This window comes from Coturnix japonica, chromosome 5 (genome assembly GCF_054131305.1).
Source record: "Coturnix japonica strain WE chromosome 5, WE-NBRP24, whole genome shotgun sequence".
Classification (NCBI taxonomy): Eukaryota; Metazoa; Chordata; class Aves; order Galliformes; family Phasianidae; genus Coturnix; species Coturnix japonica.
The window spans coordinates 52,303,566-52,320,279 of NC_140667.1; the positions used below are offsets into that span (position 1 = coordinate 52,303,566).

Here is a 16,714-nt window from a genome sequence, read left to right on the forward strand (position 1 = left end):
TAGATGGACGCTTTTTGCTTTTACCTATTATAAACCAGTTGGAGAAAGTAGGAGATGAAAGAAAACCAGTCCCCATCTGGGCTGTGAGAATGCTAATATTAATGCAATGCCAACTGGACAGCCTTCAAAACCTCTCACCAGTGAAACTGGAAGCAATTCCAAACGAGACCCACTGGAGCTTTGCAGCACCTCTGAAAGGTGAGGGGTTAAGCTAGGGCTCTTCTGTACAGCCTTCTCAATACGCACATGGGAAACAAAGCTAGGACAGAGGATGCAGGAGAAATTAATTGGAAGTCATCACTTGGCTCTCAGTCTCAAAGCACACAAGACTTCTGCTACTCTACCACCACTGCCCAGCATCTTGCAGCTTCATCTACAGCCTGCAGACATCAAGGAGAGAAGTTGCCATTTACTTCTATGGGCTTAGCATTGCAGATAGCTGAGGATGCAAGCTCAGCACAACCAGCTACCTGTGCTGTCAGATGGGTTTGGGGGATTTGGTTCTTTTCATCATCTGGAGAAGAGCTTTCATTCTGAAAATACAAGTCTACCTCACAAGAAACAAAGCAAAACCATACTGCATCCCAGCAGGGCTTCTGGGGTCTGGTCATCTCAGGCACTGGGTGACATGGGGACAACTCCACATCAGACACAGGCTGTGGGTAAAAGCACCCTCATCTATACAAGTCACCCCACTCTGGCAAATGCCAAGGCTGAAAATGTTACTCTGGAATATCACTTTGAGTGGCTCTGGGCACAAACCCAGCATTCATTTTCAACACTTATTCAGCAAATGATTTGAATAAACTGAGAAGGGCTCTCACACAGCCTGACAGCATTATTTGATAGATTTCTCTCCCTGCTCCTTACATTATTTATGAGAAAACAACTCTCAACAAACGTGATCGCCTTCCAGTTCAGTGAGTAGATTTACCTGTCCCTGCCTCGGGGACAAAGCAACACCTCACGGTCCATTCTGTCCTGATTCCACTGCAGTGTTATGCTACAAACTGTTTACAGGCTGGCATTCGCTCTGATTCATGCTCGGAAATAAATATGTCTAAAAAAGTAATTGATGGCAAGGAAAAACAGAAACACAACAGCAGTTTTCTCACTCTCACAAAGCTAAAGCAAGGGAAAACAACCAGATATGGAGCCACGGCATTCTCAGTTCAAATGTTTTCCAAAACATTTCCAAATGTTTTCCAAAATTTCCAGTTGAAGCTTTTCACAGCCAAGATGCAACACCAGCAGAGCCTGGGGCGACGTTTGCAGCTCAGGATGTATTTCAGCACAGTGCTGCAGTGCTTTGGGGCCATGCACTGGGATGGCTGGCAATGCCTTTCTGGCAACACTCTCGCCAAAAAACACCCAAAACTCTTGTGTAGAAAACACAAGGCTGAGTTGGATGGGGTGCCAGGAAACCTGATCTAGTGCCCGATTTAGTGGCTGGCGATCCTGCCTGCAGCAGGGGAGCTGGAACTACATGATCTTCAAGGTCCTTTCCAACCCAAACCATTCCATGATTCTACAATGAAAACACAGCATTTCAAAGGAAAATTGTCACAGCTTTCTCAGTAGGGCATCTTCCAGCACGACAGAGCTTGACTGCCACATGGATATTCAAGAAGTCAGTGAATGCACCTCTTTCAACTTGCTTCTGGACACAATCAAGCCCCAGAGCAGGCTGTTTTCCAAAGGAACCCTATCAACTGCACTTGGGCTTTGGATTAGACCTTCCACAGAACTGAAAAAAGCTTTGCTCGAGGATGATAAAGTCTAGACACCACAATATATTTTCCATCTGATGCAGCAAACCTAAAAAGCCCTCCCTTGATCTCAGACTGCCACGATCAAAGCCATTATCCCATTCGGAGCCCTTCTGAAACTTTAGCTTCCAAATGTGCAAGTTATTTTTAAAATCTAAACCAGGCCAAGCCTCTTGTTTGGAGTTTTATGAGGAAAATGGGGTGTGTGTGTCCCAATCCTTCCCCCCACATCTGGGAGTGGCTGGCGGTCAGCCTGCACATGGGGAGGCTACGTGGGGGAACATGGTCTGTTCCCCCAATGATGGCCAGCAGGCATCATGGATATTCCCCATCCTTGATTAAGATGAAGGTTTTTGGAAGGCAAACATCCTCTGCATCCTCATCCTGCAATCTGTGTCTGCCTTCAGCATCCTCCAACACATCTTCCATTCTCCCCAGTGAGTGTTTCCCTCAACTAAGCAGCTTCCTTTTTTTTGATCCCAGTATCAGCCTGACCTGACCAAATGCCATCAGAGCAGCCCTGGGTTAGCCATAGGTAGGGATGGAGAGGACAGTGCTTAAAGACTCTTTATCCTCACTGACTTCTGGAGAGCCAAAAGCAGCACTACACATTGAACATCACAGGTGCTCTGGGAGGTGTCATCTGAAATCACAGAATGCTTTGGGTGGGAAGGGACCTTAAAGTCCACTTAGACCCATCCAACCTTGCTGAGAGTACTGCCAGGGATGGGGCACTCACAGCTTCTCTGGGCAGCAGTGCCAGCATCTCACCACTCCTAACTGTGATGATTTTCCTCTTTATAATCAAGGGATATATAGTTAACATGGAAATGAGATGGATTTCAAGCTCTGCCCCCACCCATGTGCAAGTTTTGCTTGACCTCCTGAAGCTGGGCAGATGCTGATGGCCCCACTTCACACTCGCATCAGCTCCTTCCTTTCATGGGAAGGCAGTGAGCAAAGCCACGCCGCACATCCATAATGCTTGACAGGAGCTAATTAAAGCACAGTTACTGACCTCAGGACAGAAGCCAGCCAGAGAAAATTTATGGTGTGCATCACACAGGCAAACGGAGGAGCTGATCACAATGGCAGCTCCTGGCTTTAGAAGGATGAAGGAGCACATCTATCACCAGCAGCAGCGTGCCCGCGCCCCAAAGGCTCACACACGGGCTATCTAATGCGATAAATTACATGGCCAGCAAGCCAGCACTGCAGCCCCTGACCGCTGGCACAGCTTCCCAAGAAAGTAAAACCAAGAGTAAAAGGAAAATGATGGAGCCCAATACACTGTCCTCTGGGCTGCTGCCAGCCCTGCCTGCCCCATGTTGCTATGGCCCCTCTACACAAGCTGCGCTTGGGGCCGTAATGATAAACATTAAAGGTAAAAAGTCATGTTATTGATTCAGTTTCCATGTGTGAATAAGGCGAGGCTCCAGCACCACACCTGTCTTACAGCCAGGTTTTCCTGCCCTCTTTTCCTGTTCATCAGTGTTTTTCTGTGCCCCTCTGGCATTATGGAGGGAGGAAACTGATACACTGTCCTCTCTTCCAAAACCCAACATGCAAAGAAAAACCAACCTTACTACGAGTCCTGGCAAACTTAGAGCAGTAATTTACGTCCAAGTAGAACTCTGTTTTTTATAAGGAATACCACCGAATTAAGGAGTCAAAGGTGGAACTGTACAAGGCAAAGCAAAAGCCCTTTATTTCACCAAAACGACACCGAGTAACAGATCCTGCCAGTTAACCGGGGTATACATGAAGGCTTGGCTGAAAGCAAGCTCATTAAGCTGGCTGGTTCGTTAAGTGCCAACCAAAACAGGCAGTGCTCTGATCATTGCACAAGGGGCTGGGAAGCAAACACAGCACTCACTTAAACCAGTGATAACCAAGGAAAATCCTTCCAGCTCACCCTCCCCCCACAGCACAGCATCCACCCCCAGTATGTTTTATGATTTACTTACACAAGCAGCATGACAGATAACTTGGAGGAAATCAGATGCTTAATGATTAAGCGACACTTAGGCAGCGCTCAGAAAGATATAAATACGCCCTTTGGAAACCCTGCAACAAAAACAGAAGGTATAAACAGACAGTAACTAATTATTCTGATTAAATCTTGGAAGACCTGAAATAACCGACCCAGCCAGACTGCGGCAGAACAAAGCTGGTGTGTGCCCGGGCTGCTGGAGAAAATAAGTCACACCCAAACAAAAGAATTCACCAAAATAAACCCAAGTGTTTTCTGTTTGTACGTGTGTTTCTTAAAGCCCACGCCGATAGGAAACCTCTACGGTACCCTGGAGGGATCCGTCACCATCAGCTAAAATTAGACATCAATGAAATGGGTAAACACGGGTTGCTCCAATGCGCGCTTGCACAACGACACTCCCACTACTCGCTTTGGAGTGGCACACTGGGCTTTTTATCCCCTAAAGGCCACCAAAACTGAAAATAGAGCTCTGAAATAAAAGAAATTAAAGGGTAATAACTAAGGAGTGTTGCTGGGGAAAAGGGAGGTGGTGGGAGTTCCGTCTTGCTACAGAGCTTCCCGGATGGGATGCGGTGTGATAAGGTGCAATGGGATGCTCAATGCAACAGTGAGAAGAAGCAGCATCACATCCCACCAACAGCTTCTCTGCCACCACGGGCCTGATTTATCCTGGTATCAGGTGCTGGAAGCCTCTGCTACAGCAGATACCGCACCCAGAACGTGGCAGGGGGATGCTCACAGCAGATGCTGCTCTGCTCTCCTTGCCTTGGAAAAACATTGCTTTCCTCCCCCTTTTCCTCTCTGCCCTCCTCCTACCGCATTAAATACCAGCAGGCCTCAGGGGAATATTTAATCTCAAACCTCAGTAATCAATCAGTTCACCCTAACGCATGAGAAAGAGCCACAGCAGTAAGCATCAAATCCCATTTCTACCCAGCAATAGCACGTTTTAATTACGCACATAAAATGAGCCTTTTAACATAAATCCTGATCTGATGCCCCCCAGCCCCGGGGTGATGGGTGGGGAGGGACACAGTGCCAGGGGAAGAACATGAGGACAGGGAGAGGAAAGGGAGGAGAAACCACTGTGGCATTTATTTGAAATGACAGTTTCATAGGGATGCTCTGGTTTGCGGGGGGCACGATAATGCTTCGTCCCTACCCAGCAATGCTGGGCCACATCCCAAGTGGCACAGCTCACAAACAGCGATGTGAAGCACACGTATATTTTAAATATAAACACACACGCAGACTTTTCTAATATGGAGGAACAAAAGAGGGGACGTCCTGCTGAAACATCGTGTGTCGCTCAGCTGCTCTCTGTGGCAATGAAGGAAATCAGAACCAGAGCCCATGCGCATGCCTGCTCTCCATGGTGAGCTTTGGCTTTGGAAACATCTCTGGATCCCTAACATCAGTTCCAAGCAGTCCAAATCACCACGAGGATCAGGCAGAAAACACCTCCTTGGGGATCTTGGAGGGCTTTCCCAACCTTAGTGATTCCACGGCTCTAACCGCTGCTCCATCCCTGCTGGATCACAATGCTCAGATAACGCCAAGCACGCTCAGGTTTGGAGATGGTGGTGTTATCTTTGACTTCTTCACATGTAGCAAAGCTGTGTTTTCAAACCCTCTTTTTCCAGGCAGGTCCCATATGGCAGGATCCTTACACACACGTGCACGTATCGCTTTCAAAAGACGCACGCTCCCCGATTTGCAGGAGTGGTTTTCGGAAGGGGATGTGGTGTGGGGCAACAGGAATTTTCCAGTTCCTCCCAACAGGAAATGCCAAGTTGAGATCCGAAAGGCTGATTTACCTGTAACTGAGATTCCTGCTCCCAGTTCCCTTCAAAAAGCAACCGCTCCCTCCCTCCTTTATTTTTGGCATCGGTTTCCCCGAGACTTGTAACATCAGGAATTGCTTGGCATGGGGACAAATTCCTCAAGCTCCACATGCATACCTAGAACTGCTATTTCACCCCGAAGAGCGGGGCTTTGTAGGGCCGTTTGGGATGGAGATGCTCGGTATCTAGAGCAAAGCAAACCTCCCAGGCACAGAAGCAAAGATAGATTTATTGATTCGTGGAAAACGTCCTTATGAATTACTTCATTCAGATCAACAAAATCAGAGCTATCTGGCAGCAGCACTGCAAAAGCTTCAGTCCCAATTTCAGTCCACTCCTGCAGGGGAAAACATGCTTTAAAACAAGACGCTGCTATCAGGGTTTCATGAACAGCCAAAATAGATCAAGGGCATCGACGTGAGTATGAGGTAGGTGCAGGAAGGTGAAGCTGCTTTTTGTAGGAGGGAGAGCAGCTTATTAGGATTCAAACTGCTGTCCATGGCTCCAAATCACCTTCTGAAACCATTTACCAAGCTCCCCATTTTCAGATCATCTGCCAGTTTTTAAATCAGCATCCATTTGAGATCTATTTTTGAAACAAGCAGCGAAAAGGGGAAGGAATGATGGATGTCACCCTGCAGGATCGTACCTCCACAAGTGCTGCAGGAATGCCTGTTCCTCTAACAAATTCCCCTGCTGGGGATATTAAAATTGCAATTATCTGTGCGCGTTTAACACAGTGCAGTGAATTCTGCAGTGAAGCATCCTGCATGCACAGGAGACCAGTTCTGGGATGCCCACACCATCCTGCTCATATACCAGCCAGCACAGGGTGACAAGGGCATGGGGACAACCCCCCATCTCGTGGCACCTTGGCCACAAGCTGCTCTACTCTCAAGGCACCTGCAAGGCACAAACCATGCTGCACTCAGAAAGCTGTCCTCTGGTTCTCTTAACTAACAAACAACCAAAGAACTCGAGGAATCAGCCTTTCAAGAGAAAAGCCAATTTCCTTGCTTATACCTAAAATCTACCTCCCCTAGCTGTATGCGAGCCAAGTCAAGGATAACACCCTCCCCCCCATTCAAGTCACCAGCTGGTTCGTTAAGTACCATGTGACATACATTTATTTTTTTCTATTTATATATATATATACCTATTCCTTATATCGGCCCAGGCTGCTCAAGGGCCAGCATTTGAGCAGATAAGGGCTGGCTCTGGCTGCCCAAGGATAAGCATGGTCACAGACTGCCTCCATCTCACAAGGTGCCATTTAAAGAGGGAAGATTTAGATTGGATATATGGAAGACATTTTGTGTTTTTTTTATTAATAAGGGTGGTGAGGCACTGGCAGAGGGGTGGTGGGTGCTCCAGCCCTGCAGACACCCAAAGTCAGGCGGGATGGGCTCTGAGCACCTGATGGAGCTGTGGGTGTCCCTGCTCATTGCAGGGGAATTGGTCTAGATGGCCTTTGTAGACCCTTCCAACTCAAACAACCCTGTGTCTCTGATCATAGATCCTGAAGCTACTGTTTCATTACAGCTCTCCTTATAAGTGGTTTTCTTGGCTGTTTTGAAGGCTGTAACAGTTTATGGCTGTGCTACAAGACCAATCCTTCCACAACCCACCTCACTCAAAGCTAGAGGTGGCCTTGCAGTGACCATCATCTTGGTCACCAGCACAGGCCAGACATGGGCTAACAGAAGGCAATAATACAGGACTCGGCCAAGGGTTGCCCTGACGCCCAGATGGGCATGAGGTCTCAGTTTGGAGCTGGATTTGCCTGTTTTGCATAAGCAAATTTGAAGCTAGCCTCAGTAACCACACCTTCAAGGGTATATTTAACTGAAATGGAAGGCAAAATTTGGGTCAACAGCACTTTAGCACTCAGCCTGGCTGCACCATGAGCTCACATCCAATAGCAACCATATCCTACACACATGTTCCTTATAGTTCTGCAATTCTGGCACCAGGAGGAGGAAGAGAAAAGTTCCTGCAAAGCTTTGAAAGGGGAAACAAATGAGGAGATGGTGAAGTTGGACCAATGGGTTCTCCACAGCTTGGGCATGGCATAACCTCATGAGGGTCTGTGGCACCCTTCTGGACACTGGGATGAGGTACATTGACCTCCACAGCTCTTCAGCCTTGAGGAAGAAAGAGTAGGGGCCAGGACAGCAGGATAACACACAGATAAGGCTGAAGACAGGCTTGTTTTTACATCTTGCTTCCAGGAAGCCACATCACCTGTCACATCACATCACGTCACCATACAGCACCAGCAAAGTCCCAGCTCACACCCTACCAGACAGCACCTAAGAAACAAAACCACCCTATATCTTAATGTTGGTTCTTTTCATGAGGTTTTGTTCACACTGAGAGTAACACACCAAAGAGGATGCGTGTCCCCTCATTAAGACAATTCAATAAGGCACCAGGGGCTTCAGTATGCCAGGCTGGTGATGTGGTTGGGTAGCAATCAGGAGGGCTGTGGTGGGGAAAAATTAATCAAAGGGAGCACAATTTACACTAACTTTTAGTTCCCTCCTTCCCTCTGGGCAGTGCTTCTAACTGTTAGAGCACATCAGAGAAACCTGGTGGTCACCAGAGAAGAGACTGGGTTTCAAGCTGCTTCTCTGCAGTTGCTTTACAAATAAACAAAGAAAGAATGACTGCCTGCACCCTGGAAACACCCCACAGCCCTTCATCCAAGCAGAGTACAAATCCAGCTGCTCCACAATCTTATCTCAATGCTGAAACAGTCTGGGATGAGATACAAGGGTTCCCTGAAGGCATGGTTTATTAAAGGCATCTTCATTTAGCAGGTTTTCTTCAAAAACAATGCAATAAAGCACCATTCCTGGATGGGTTTTCACTGCAGCAGCTTAGGAAAACCCTATGGAGGCAGGGCTGTGGGGACACATCAGCCACCACCCATAACTGGAAAGCCAGTGTGATTCTTCCTAGGCTAAAAAAGCAACCCAGGGACCAAGGGGCACCAAAGCACCTGTAGGGACCTGAAGGCAGCACTGACCCTACAGAGCCTTGTCCCCACTCAGAGCCACCCAGAGTGAGGGGGGCACACACCAATGGGCATTATGGAGAGATCCACAGAAAGCTTCCTATTTATTCACTACACATCTGCCCCTGAACCGCGTATCCTACAACCAGGCTCTGCACGCCCATAGCCAGATGTACTTGAGGCCAGGTTTCGACAAGCGGAGCTACAAAAGCACGGAACAAAGAGGCACCAGTTTGCACACATCCCCGGGAACTTCCCTGCAACCAACGCTTTTTGTTTATCCAACACGCGATCTCTACACGTTCAGCTATTTTAATCCCACCCGCTATTAATGGATGTTAAAGGCGGTTGGGTAAGATGTTCAACAAAAATCTCATTTAGAGATCAAGACAAGCTTAATTGGTTTCTAGCCAGACCTGCACAAAGATGGGTTACTCCACAAATACAGTTGCTAATCTGCGCATTATACTCCATAAGCCCCCACTGACAAAGAAAAAGGGGGAAAAAAAAGAGACAAGATGCACAAAGGAATGTGGGATTTGGGGCACTGCTTCTAACAAGGAGCAAATTAGAAGCTATGAATTCTGCAGGAACAAGGGCTTTGCTCTCCTTTGAAGCAAAGGAATAACCAAGTAGTATACAAGACAACAAATAAAGGCGTAATGCAGATCAAATATGCGTTCTCCCTCTTGCTGCGCACAGCAGCACCATCCAGTTCAGTTTCTTGAAGAGCGTTTCCAAGCGCTATTGTTTCTGCAGGTCTGCAGCAGCAAGGGGAAAAGCAGGAGGACACGTCATTTCAAGTGTGATGGAGTCGGAAGAACCAAGAACCTCGTGATTAAAAAGCACAGAACTGAAACCCTGGAGAGCTGAATTCACTTCCTAACCCTGAAAAAAAAAAAAGAAGGGAAAAAAAAAAAAAAGAGGCTTCCTGTGTGATCACATCCTCGATGATTTATTCAAGTATCTGGTGTTGAAAACCAAGAGAAGGGGGGGAAAGGAAGCGGGAGGAGGAAGGGGAAGAGTCGATCCCATGGGCTTTCAGTAGGCTTGGGGTGAGCCGAGCAGCATTGGCAGCAGTGCAGGTAGCGAAGTGCTGAAAGGATCAGTGCTGAAAGCCTTCCCTCATGCAGCAGCCCAGCATAGGAGGCCTGTTTGTGTTTTGGGATCCCGGCCAGTTCTGCTGGGTGGGCAGAGCTGTACCCAAGGCTGACGGGAGGTCACAACGCTGAGTTGCACTGGGGCTTAGCACGCACCAGGAAGGTGTTTGAAGCACCCATTTTTCCACAGATCCATCTCCCTGCTCATGACACCCCATGACAGCTGCAGCCAAAGCTCAGCCCTTTGGGTCCCCAGCCCCCAGTTGCTCTTGTCCCCCATGGCATGGGGACTGCAGACCCCACAGATGTGTTATCTCTCACCAAGTTCACAGTGAAATGAAACAGAAACAGGCAACCAAGTGACACAGGTTAAGGCCCTCCGTCCTCTTTTTCTCATGCTGAAACCTGTCAGGCTGTAGGATGGCTTCAAAAACAGGCAGTCTGTATTTCATGGACCCCTTCTTTAAAAGGGAACCACGCAGTCCATGTCGCTGCAGCCCGAACTGTCACCACGATGAAGAAATGTCAGAACATTGACCTCAGTGAGCAGAAGAGCAGCACTTAATACAAAAGTAAACGTGAGAAAACCACGAGCATAAAGGCTCCTTTCCAACTCCAGGACCCAAAGTAAACTGTCTGTAGGAATAACGACATTTAGCACGCTCCAAAAATTTTCCTTGACATCTTTTTTGCTCTGTGTGATGGGTAGAGACTTCCCGGGGCTCTGGAGCCAGCGGCGATTTCACGTGCAATGTGCCAGACAGCGGTTTCCACGGGAGATAAAAGGAGCTGGAGTCTGAAAATGGAACCGAGGTGTCCCCAGAGAGCCTCCAGCCGCTCTGCAGGATGCGTCCATAACAAGGGGGTGGTGAGGAAGGAGCTCAGTGTCAGCTCACCCAGCCAACCTCCTGCAGCCACGGAGTTGCACTAAGCAAACGAGTGACGTACAGCCGTCAGGACAGGGGTCAGAAGCACCGCCTCTTGTAAGCAGGGTTGCTCAGGAGGCACTGGGGATTACAGCAGTTCAAACAGTCCTTGGCGTGACTTACCGGAGCGGATTTGCAAGTTCAGCTTTTCTGCTGCCTGGCTGGCACCGCCGAGCATCATATGGGATCACACCCTGAGAGCCTGGCCCCATGTACACCCCCTGCACAAGCATGGATCACCATCCATGGGGCTTCCATGGGAGAAGCCCCAAAGCCAGATGCATAACCCAAGTCCAGCCAACTTCAAGCAATACAGGGGAACAGCAGCCGGGCGCTGTGCAGGGAGCACGGGGCCAACCCCACAGGGCAGCCAATTGCCAAACATCCAAAGGGCTCTCAACAGGGAAAGAGCTTTACACAAACAGCTTCACAGCCACTTATGGGCGTCCTCAAAGGAAACAGCTGCACCGGACCTCAGCTGCCATGGCTCTCCGGGACAGCACGCAAGAGTCCATAGCTTGGTTCACTTAGAAGATGCTGAGGCTAAGCAAGGAAAACAAAAAGCTAAAAAGCACATGACTATGCTGCACTGGGAGCCCAGCTTGTGGTGCTGCTTTGGGGTACAGCAAACTGACTCCTGCATGCAGCTTTGCTGCTCTCCAAGAAGCGTGTGGGCATTTTACCTGCTTGTTGACAGCCCACTCCCTAAAGCTCAGCACTGGGGATGCCCCATGTGCCCACAGCACCTCCCCTGGGCCAGCAAACCCATCTCCTCTAACGCACTGAAGGAATCCACCCCCTACAGCGACTTCCCAAAAACTGTCAAATGTAGCTCAGCTTTGCATACAGGTAGGAACACCAGCTGCTAATATTCTATGCAAAACCCCCTGACATCAGCCTGAGAGCAGACATACCCCAAACCCAACCCACGCTGTGAGGACTGAAAAGTAGCACTGGGAGCACCCAGAGGTCTCACTGTGCCTTGCACATCCCCAGTGGTGGGCATGCATCTAGGGAGCTAATTGTGCCTTTCTGCTCTCTTCATGTCACTGCTATGCACGTACATACACACATGGGTTTTGAGCTTTGCATGACAAATTTCCAGCCGGGGCTCTGCCTGTGCAATGAGGAACAAGGAGTCCCAGTCTGGGACATCCCAAGCCCTGGGGAATGGGTGGCTCAGACCAGCTCTTGCAGATGAATCTGATGGCAAGATGTCAGCCTGAGAGCTCAGAAGCAGCCCCTGCACCGAGGCACTCCTGCTGCTCTCCCACCATGCCCTTAGAGCATTATTTCATTCACCCTCTTGTATAAATGCCTGAACTTGACCAGAGCTGCCCAGCGAGGTACGACCCAGGCTTCTGGGTGGTGAAGCTGTGCACACACATGAAGACATGATTCAGGTGAGCAGCACGTAGCTGGGAGTGCATAGCTGAGCAATGCTCGCCGAAGGAATGCAGGAGGAGCAACATGAAGCCACTTGTCTGGCACGGCGAGGAGCCCTGCAGTGACATGCACAGCCCTGGTGCTCAGCAGGATGCTGCCGTGGTGAGGGCAGGCTCAGGGAGATGAAGATGCCTCCAACCAACGACACATCACCCCTTGTTCGGCATTCTACAAATGCAGTACTATGTGTCCTCAGAGCCAAGCTGGGAGAGCTCCAAAACGACTTAAAACCATCCAAATGGCAGCAAACCAACCAAGCCAGCCTTCAAGAAGACACATATGAGCACCAGAACTGAGCTTCGATGGGCTAACTAATGCTTGCCACCAGCTCTGACACAGTGACAGACCTCTGACAGGGTCCACGCCACTCCATCTCCAGCAGCAATGTTTTGCACTGTCAATGCAACTCAGTCAAAGACAGTAATTTATGGAGTAATTAAGTGACTCACAACAGTGACTCATCAGCAAGCACCACCAGGTTGGGCCACTCCATCCACTTTGCTGTTGTAGGAAGTGACTTTCTGATGCAGGTGTTCCCGACGGCACAGAGCTCTTCCATTTTGCAAATAGGGAACAAAAGGCGGAGGCTGTGGGCCCAGCACTGGAGGAAGCATTAACAAAACATGGCGATGGGTGATTCATGTGGGATTGGGGCATCGCAGAGGACAGCCCCAACTGGCTTCACCAATAGGAAAGCACTCATAATATCACGCGTTATTTTGCTTTGCTGTAATTTCAGGGGTTGGTTTTCAGGCCACACCACTCACAGAACAAACCCTGTCAGCTCACATCACCAACGTCTCCACTCAACCAAGTGGGTAACTATGGGGTGTGAAGTAGGCAGCTATGGGGTGTCAAGCTGCTCCTCATCCCCACCTCCTTTGCTTTTGGTTTTTGTTTTTCTTTATTTCCTCAGAGGCCACACAAAGATCTGAAAGTTTTATGACTCACTGAGCTGACATTTTCTACGCCACCCCAGAACTTCTGGTTCTTCAACATATTCCAATGCGCTGCAACGCACAGGGACAGGAGGGACTGAGCACAGCTCATCTCCCAATGGGACAGGAGCAAGGCAGCACCAGCACGGCTTCCTTCCCAGCCCGGCTCAGACAGAGGGCAGCAGGGGAAAAACAGAACCAAGGGTAAATCACAGCAGGCTAAAAACTTTCTATTTCCAACTTCCTACTTAATGCAAGAAATAAGTCATTTGGGGCTGACGTGCAGAGCAGAGCTCATGCAATATGCAAAAAAAGCCACTGCTGGCACATGGAACTGTTTTCCAAGCCTTCATTAGTTGTTTCTCCCATCCCCTAGTATGGGAAGCATGAAGAGTAAGTGATCTACATGCTAAGCCATATAGATTTAACCAGTGCAGAATTTAGGGTCAGATGCTGGGTATTTCTTCTCTGACTTCCAGGTCTCCATTCAGCACAGTGCTGACGTTTGTTTGTCTTTGTGCAGAGGTGAAAAATACACACACTGTTAACTCAAAGGGGGGAAAAAGAAATCAATGCCGACACGATTTGAATTTTACAGTGCTCCACCATCACAACTTGCAACAGAACAGCTGTACCAGCAGGTCAATGCAAGCTTGATAGGACAGCAGCAGAACACAAGGATTTTTTTGCCCCTTGTTTAAAGAATTACTGATAGAAAGATGTGCATTTAAAACAAAAAGAAGATGCAGGCTGAAGCATCAAGACCAAATCCCACTCAATTACAGCAGAACAAGCACGCCCTGCTCTGCACGAGCCTCACCACTCAATCCGCAGCAGCCTTCTGAAGCCAAGCTGAGATATTTGATCAGCAGCATCGAGTCAGAAAGCAAAGCACCCAACAAAATCCTCGTTTGTGAGAGAAGGCTGCAGAAATCCCGTAGAGCAGGCTTTGGCAATCTCTGAAGCTGACAGCTGGATGCCCTTGCTTATCTACTGCTGAAGCATGCACAAAAAAGCCCCGAATGCTTGCAGTGCCGCGCGAGCCTTCCAGGCAGCCCCGCCAGGCTCTTAAAAAGACCCATATAAATAGCGAGCCTCATTTATTAATACTTCAGAGATAAAAGCAGCCGTGCAGCAGCAGCTCGGCACGGATCGACACAGAAGACCACCCGCCCTACGTGGTGTATCTGCCTGCATCACCAGCAGCTACCTTTGGGTTGTAAATGCAGTAGGTGTGTTGCTTTTTGTGCCACTATAAACCCAGAAAGAAGGGTCAGTGCAAGGGCTGCTCCCTTAGGATCATAGAATCATTCCAGTTGGAAATGAGGTCCCCAGGCCCACCCCCACCATGCCCAATGACCACGTCTATCAGTACCACAACATTATGGTTGTTGAGCACCTCCAAGGGCAGTGACCCCACCACCTCCATGGGCAGCCTGGGATCAAGTGGGATCCCCCAGAACAACTCTTCTACTCAAAGAAAGCTGCTGGCTGCTGCTTAGCTAAAGGAGTTGTTGCACTGACACTTGCCTGGCATGCTGCTGCCTGCCCCCTGCACTGCATTTCAGTGGCACTGAGGCTGGCAGTATAGCATGCCAATGGCAGAGGTGTGGAGACCATGGAATGGAAGGAGGGGACCTGGGGACAGCAGGTACATGACACCCACACAGGAGTGCATGACGCAGCTCAGAAGGAGATGGGCAAGAAGCCAAAACAAAGAACAGAAGCAGGAGGAGATAACCATGACCCGGTCCTAGCGGCCACCCCATCTAGAGCCCTTCCTGCTGTCTCCCAAAAACAAAGGGTCAGATAAGGCGCTGGCTCAGGTCAGGACTGGTCTGACTCCACTTCCAGCCCAGGGCAGCAGATTTGGCACTGCTCTTACACCTCATCCATCCTGTTTTCCTGCTCGGGGCGAAGGCCAGGCAGCAAAGCAGCCAGCCCCAACCACCACAGGGCCGCACGCAGTGACCCGGCCGGAGGATGATGAGAAGGAAGAGGAGGATGAAGAGGAGGAAGCTTCCCTGTTTCCTGCTGCCCTTCGTTCTCACCTTGCTCCATCAGAGATCCTGGACTTTGGCTCTTGCTCCCTGCACACAGGAGGCTGTAGGCCACACTGGGCTGGACCCAAGGTCCCGAGTCACTCATTAACCAAGGGGGTGTCAGCGGGGAAAGGAGGCCAATGGCAAAGGGGCCTGCAGGACCCTACAGACAGGGGACACTGAGTGCTTCAGGATGCCCATGGCTGGGCTGAGGGAGTTAAACCAGGCGGTGTCACAGCTCACAGAGGTGGCCTCAGCAGATAATGCAGCTGGGTTCTGTGTGCAGTATCAGGACCAGCCTCTAGAGAGGGAAGAAAGCCTCATCTGTGCAGCAGAGAGAAGCTGCTGGTGGCATGGCATTGAGATCTGCAGCAACCAGGCTGCATGAACCCAGCAGGGCTCCGGCACCGGGACGCAGCACCTTCCCACCACCTCCAGGTCCCATAGCACTGGGGCAGGCACACACTGCTCGGCTTTAGCCGGGAGGTCTCCAGCTTGGCTTTGCCTTCCATTAACCTTGATGCAAAAGCGATGCAAAAAGCCCCTTCCACACGAGCATGCAAAGCAGCACAGCCCCCACGGGTGGAACCCAGCACAAACACCATTCAGCCGGCTGTCCCCACGGGGAGACCAGTGAGGGCATCGTCCTCATCCATTGCACCACTGACCCCATTCTCGCAAACACGGTGCCACATCCAACCTGCTGCTCTACGGCTGCTGCCCCACAGCCCCACCCCACCCTCCGACACAGCCATCCCCACCACGAGACACCCCACAACCCCGCTCCCACATGGCGGCGCGGACCCTCACCCCACCAAACCCGGCAGCGCGGGGCAGGGACCCCCGGCACTCCCATCCCCCCCCGGGGGCGCGGGGCTCCATCCAACCCAACGGGGCGGCGTTGCCATGGCGAAGGCAGCGCCGCATCCCGCAGCCCCCCCCGCCCCGCTCCCACCGCCGCGGCCCCGCCCGAGCCCCGCTCCCCGGAGCCCGCAGCGCCGATACGAGACCCCACAGCCGGGATCCTCGGGGGGAGGGCTGGGAAGGAGGGGGGGTGTACGGTACGGCCCCGGGGAGCGCCGGGATACGTGGGGAGCCTCAACCGCCGCTGAACCGAGAAAGCGGCCCCGATCCCCCGCCCAGCGGCACGACGCGGTCACTCACCGAGCGGAGCCGACACCGACCCGGTACCTGCCGGCGCTGCGCCGAGCGGAGCCCGCCCGGCCCCTGCCCACAATGGGCCGCGGCCGCCCCGCCCCGCCCCGCGCCGCCGCAACGACCGCCCCGAGAGATGGCGTCATGCAACACGCCCCCACGGCACGGAGCCGACGGGAGTTGTAGTGTACGGCCATGCGGGAGGGGTGAGCGCTGTGCGGGGAGGAATGTCTTCACGGCGAGGGTAGGCAAACTCCATCCCATCCCATCCCATCCCATCCCATCCCATCCCATCCCATCCCATCCCACTCTATTCTATGCCATCCCACTCTGTTCCACCCCGTCTCGTTTCATCCCATTCAGCCCCATCCATCCCTTTTCATCCCATTCCATCCTATCCTATCCTACCCTATCCCCTCTCCTCTCATCTCACCCCATCCCATCTCATCCTATCCCATCCCATCCCATCCCATCCCATC

General features: G+C 50.8%; 1 protein-coding gene across 4 annotated transcripts in view; it reads right to left on the minus strand.

Moving 5' to 3' along the window:
• Positions 1-16,339, minus strand: part of DAAM1 (dishevelled associated activator of morphogenesis 1) — a 76,634-nt gene extending 60,295 nt beyond the window's left edge. For 2 of the 4 annotated variants that reach the window (XM_085549626.1, XM_085549625.1), the window contains exons 1-2: positions 16,245-16,339; positions 3,737-3,836 (exon numbers count right to left, since the gene is read on the minus strand). The gene's annotated coding sequence lies outside the window, so the exon portion shown is untranslated. The remainder of the gene's footprint in view (positions 1-3,736; positions 3,837-16,244) is intronic. The other 2 variants (XM_085549627.1, XM_015865786.3) reach the window with 1 other exon arrangement.
• Between the last annotated feature and the right edge of the window lie 375 nt (positions 16,340-16,714).